Source organism: Triticum aestivum, chromosome 2B (assembly GCF_018294505.1).
Source record: "Triticum aestivum cultivar Chinese Spring chromosome 2B, IWGSC CS RefSeq v2.1, whole genome shotgun sequence".
NCBI classification, from domain to species: Eukaryota; Viridiplantae; Streptophyta; class Magnoliopsida; order Poales; family Poaceae; genus Triticum; species Triticum aestivum.
This window is the reverse complement of record NC_057798.1, coordinates 729,505,398-729,510,902: the sequence shown is the minus strand read 5'-3', so window position 1 is coordinate 729,510,902 and position 5,505 is coordinate 729,505,398.

Genomic DNA, 5,505 nt, shown 5'->3' with positions numbered 1-5,505 from the left:
TCTTGCTTCCTCTTCAGAAACACTTGAGATGCCTCTTCAGCAGTTGGCATCTTTGCAGCTTTCTCTGCCCTTGCTTTCTCTCTCTTTTCATGTGCTTGCACAGATGATGGTTCCTCCTCATTCATCTCAATAGTGTTGTCTTCAAATTCAGGGTATAGGGGTAGATGCTCCTTATCCAAAAGATATGTGCCTGTGCCCATCTTTGAGTTGATGAGCTCCTGAATGTGTGGAGCATACCCACAACTCCTCTTCTGATCAGCTGCTGTTCTCTTAATTGTTTCCACAATCAGGCTCATGACTTTGAATTTCTAAGGTATATCAAACAAGTGAAGCAAGTTGATAGCATGACCTCTGATCATCTTGCGATCTCCTGACTTGGGAAGCAATGTGTGCCTAAGTATCCAGTTGATTGTAGGCAGACCAGACAACAAGAAGTGTACAGATCCAAGCTTGTGAGTTTCCAAAGCTTTTTCTGGGATCTCTCTGTACATGTGAGCCATAGAGTTGTGGTCTTTCTTCTTCTCTGCATATACATCCAAATCATCTTCAGATTCCTTAGGAGCATTGATCAACTCAGCCCATTCTGTAGTCAACTGCTGTCCTTCTCCTCACAGCATAAGGATCCGACTGACTCCACAATCTCAGTCCAGCATCCTTTCTGATATGCATGTCTTCAGCAACTGGATGAGCATCATTGTGGTCGGGAATCTTGGGCTTCAACTTTCTCAGAACAAGAGAATCATCTTCTTCTTCAGCAGCTTCAGGCACTGGGCCTTGTTCTTCTCAGATGCAGGAATACTGCTGGTATTCCTCTTGGGTTTAGGCTTTGGTGCTGGAGCAACAGCCTTGGGAGCAGATTTGGGCTTAGATGGTGCAGCCCCTGACTTGATTGCATCTCCCATTAGCTTCTGAGCTTTAGGAGCTGGTGCAACATCCTCTTCCTCTTCTTCTTCCTCATCAGAGTCTCTCCTCATAGAGGGCTGGCCAAGTACTTTGGCAGTAGTGGTTCTGACTCTCTTCTTCTTCTTCTTATCTTGGCCAACAGCTTCTTCATCAGACTCAATGGTGAACTTCATGGTTTCACCAGTGGCAACCTTCCTAGGTTTGGATGTGGGCACTCTCTTGGCAGGTGCCTTCTTGTGCATGCCTGGCTTGGTGTTAGCAGCTGTGCCATACTCCTTTTTCAGCACCTTCTTCTTAGAAGTGGCTTCATCCTGAACAGCAATATAGTCCTCATCTTCAGAATCTGAGGTTTTCTTCTTCCTTGTCCTGGTGGCTGCTTTTGGCAAATTGCTGGGTGTGCTCCTGATACCCTCATCATAACTTCTTGAGGGACTAGTGCCCTCACTCATCTGAGCTTGCTCCTATGACTTGTTCTAGCTATCACTCTGATCAGACATATTGCAAACTCATTGACAGCAGACCCTATGAATATATGTAGATGAGGTAGAGTGGATGAGCATCACAAAGCACATAGGTTTTTGCAAAATAATTGAATCAAAAACTTAGTTTTAGTTTTCCATAGAAAGCATTTCAGAGCTACCGATTTGTAAACTCGATGATACCAAAGCAGATTTTGGAACCTAAACTAGTGAACTCAGTCAGGCTGAGTCACAATTTGGTGGCACCGAGACTGCTAGGGTTTCACAAAGAATCGATCTCGGTCACACCGATTTGCAATTCTCGGTCAGATCGAGAATCACATGTGCAATGGCCTGAGCCAAATTGGTGAGACCAACTTCTACAACTCGGTCGGTCCGAGATGAATTCGGTGGAAACCTAACCCTAAATTTTCAAATAAAATCTAATCTACAGAGTGCTTTCACTGGATAGAATGATTTCAAACGTGGCAAGATTCATGGCAATGCAATGTGCTAGGAATCGGAGTTAAGGATAGCACAAGGTTTCAAGTCCATACCCTAGTTCGGCGATGAACTTGCTACGGTGGCAACGGTGGGGCAGAATGCCGTTGACGGCGACGTAGACCAGCGACGGGAGGTCGCTGGCGATGAGGAGGACGATCCGGAGACCCGAGAAGGCAGAGCAGGCTATGCGCGGGCGAAGGGGTTTAGGAAAAATTTCCAAACTTTGACTCGGGGGTATATATAGCCTGAACCTGTCGGTGTGACCGAGTGGAACAACTCGGTGGCACCGAGATGCAAAACTGCAAGCAGTTACTGCAACTCGGTGTGACCGAAAAGTTCTAATCGGTTGAACCGAGGTTGGAAACCTAGATCAACTTAGTGATCTCGGTGCGACCGAAAATGGTGAATCGGTCAGACCGAAATGCACAAAGAGGTTTTGGAAGTTTAAGTCTATGACGAATCAGGGACCCCGAGTGCTCCTCACACAGAGTGGTTCGAATCTAACTTGATCAAACTTTGTGATGTAGCATGAATAGAGTTTGAGACAAGAAAAGCATAGATATCTAGAGAAGGTTCTTAGGCATTTTTGTCCATCCACTTGGCAAAAGAAAAGAACCAAAACAATCAAAACAACAAGTGGATGTCCTCGAATGAGTAAAATATGCAACCAACATGCTCACACAATAAAGTGGCAAATGAAATATGTGGCAAAGCATGCAAACCCAATCCTAGCATCTATCAAACAATTGGCGATGACTAGGTCATCTATATATGAGTATATTGACTTAAGAGTCAAATGAGAACATTTGATCATAGGTCATACTCATTGTTTAAGCACAAGTGGGGTTACCACTTTTACATAAAGCATTGTTGTTTTCACACCATTAGAGTTGCTTTAGCTCAATACTTAGAGTAAAGCTCCCCCTAGATGTGAGATCCCCCCCTAAGGGGGATGAACTAACCTTGGGTTTTGTCGATGATGACTTCATGTAGGTGTTGAAGATGTGGATGCTCAATGTTGATGTAGATCATTTGGAGCAATCCATTTGAGTGAGTTGCACTTTCAATACCTACACGGGTTAGTCCCACAAGGAACAAACAAGGATATCCATAGACATAGAGTGATGCACACACAAGATGATGTCCATGAAAGCATTAGGTTACCTTGTCCCTTGTCTTACCAACAAGAGGGTTTGTGACTCCTTGAACTAGTGCAAGATGTGGAAGTTGATTGCACTTGTTCTTGCCAAAGTGATATGAGTGAAGTATGTTGGCAGAGTCACCCTCAAGAACTCTCTAGTTCTTATTCTTTGGGATCCACATCATCTTGATGGGAATCCTTGTAGTTGTAGTTGTACTTGTTGAAGTAGAACTTGATGTAGTCTTGGGAACCCACTTGAACAAGGCCTTAGGAGCTTCTTCAAATGCATCAATCTCCTCTTGAAGCTTGTCCTTGCCTTTTTGCTTGTGGTCTTGTGGTGGAAGATCATCTTGAACTTGTGTCCCTTTGAAAGAAGTAGGATCATACTTCTCTTATTGAGGAACAAACTTTGTCTTGGAGTATTGATCTTCTTCCCAATCAACTCCATTGGCATTGAACTTTCGTTCAAAACCAACACCTTGATTCTTCCGGTGCCTTCCTTGCTTGCGTAAAATTTCCTCGAATTGCTTACTTCCGGCAAGACTCTTGTAAACACCTTTCTCTATAATTCCCTTCAATAAGCTATTTTCTTGCTCAAGTGTAACTTGGCTAAGAGAATGATTAGTGGAATCAAGAGAACTACTAGAAGCAACAACATTGGATTTAGCATGATTATTGTTACTACTAGAAGAAGAATCTTTCTTGTTCTTGTTACTAGGCTTGACTTGTGGCATGTAAGTAGATAAGAGTAAACACTCGGCAATGTAAGAAGAACTTTTCTTGCGAAGATTATCATTGATTTCCTTTAAAAACTCATGCTCTTACTCAAGGTTGAGCTTTTCAAAGCGTAACTTCTCATGAGTCTTTAAAAGTTCTCGATGATCTTCCAAGATAGTTTCATGAGCTAACTTAAGAGTGTTTAGTTCTTTAGTTAGGCGCTCAATCTTCTCCTTATCATTGCCATTTTTTAAAATCTTGATTAGCATGATTAATTGTAGTTTTATCATAGTATTCATCACTAGAGTTGTAAACAAGTAAATCATCATCACCTAACAAGTCAATCTTCATCACTATTGAAATCAACATACTTGGGGTGTGATACCTTTGGGCCTTTATCCATGAAGCATCTTCCAAGTCCTTCATTTGGTGAGTCAAATATGTCATAGGAGTTGGTTGACACAAGTGCTAGACCAGCAACACCTTCATCTTGAGTATATTCGGAGTCGGAGTGATAGCTTCTCTCGGAGTGATTGTCGAAGTCAGAGCCGGATACCCATTCACCAACATGAGCTTGATGTCTTCGTTTTGTGTAGCTCCTTGATGACTTGTCCTTCCTTTCCGAATCCTTGCTTCTCCGGGATGTTCTTCGTTCATAACGATCATCTCTACTCCTTCTTTCTCTTGATGGCGATTCTTCTCTTCTACTCCTTCTTTTTGGAGAATCTTCTCTTCCTTTCTAGGGAGCCGTACACTCATTGGAATAGTGTTCGGGCCTTCCACAATTGTAGCAATTACGCCCAGGACTAGAAGATCTTTTGCCATGTAGGACCTTGACTTGGAGCTTCTTTCCTTGCTTCTACTCTTGTAGAACTTGTTGAAGTTCTTCACCATTAGGCTCAATTCTTCATTGAAGGGTTGTTTCTCACTTTATGATGTGGGGGCTTCACATGAGGCTTCGTAAGCACCACTTGACTTGTTGTGGAGCTCCTCCTTATCCTTGACTGACATCTCATGGGCAACAATTCTTCCAATGACTTCCGTTGGCTTGAGATCTTTGTAATTCGGCATCATTTGGATCAGTGTGCACACGATATCATATTTTCCATCCAAGGCTCTTAGGATCTTGTTGATGATTAATTTGTCGGTCATCTCTTCACTTCCTAAGCCGGCAATCTCATTTGTGATGAGAGCAAGCCTAGAGTACATTTCAGCAACACCTTCACCATCCTTCATTTTGAACTCGTGAAGTTGACTTTGAAGCACATCCAATTTGGATTCCTTGATGGAGTCGGTACCTTCATGCATGTCAATCAAAGTATCCCAAATTTCCTTTGCGTTCTCAAGACGGCTGATTTTCTTGAATTCTTCGGGGCACAATCCATTGAAGAGGATATCACAAGCTTGAGCATTGTATTGCAGCATCTTCAACTCTTCTGTGGTAGCTTCACGGTTCAGTTCTCTCCCATCAAAGAATTCACCTTGCAAGCCAATACACACAATAGCCCAAACAGCGGGGTTATGTCCAAGAATATGCATTTTCATCTTATGCTTCCAACTAGCAAAATTAGTACCATCAAAGTAAGGACCTCTACGGAGGTAATTTCCCTCGCTAGATGCCATACTCTCCTAGGTTGTGAAACCATGGCTATGACCACCAAAAGCTATGGAAATCAAAGAAAATGGAGACCAAAGCTCTGATACCACTTGTAGGATCAAAAGTATGTCTAGAGGGGGGGGGTGATTAGACTACTTGACAAAATAAAAATCTAGCCTTTTCCC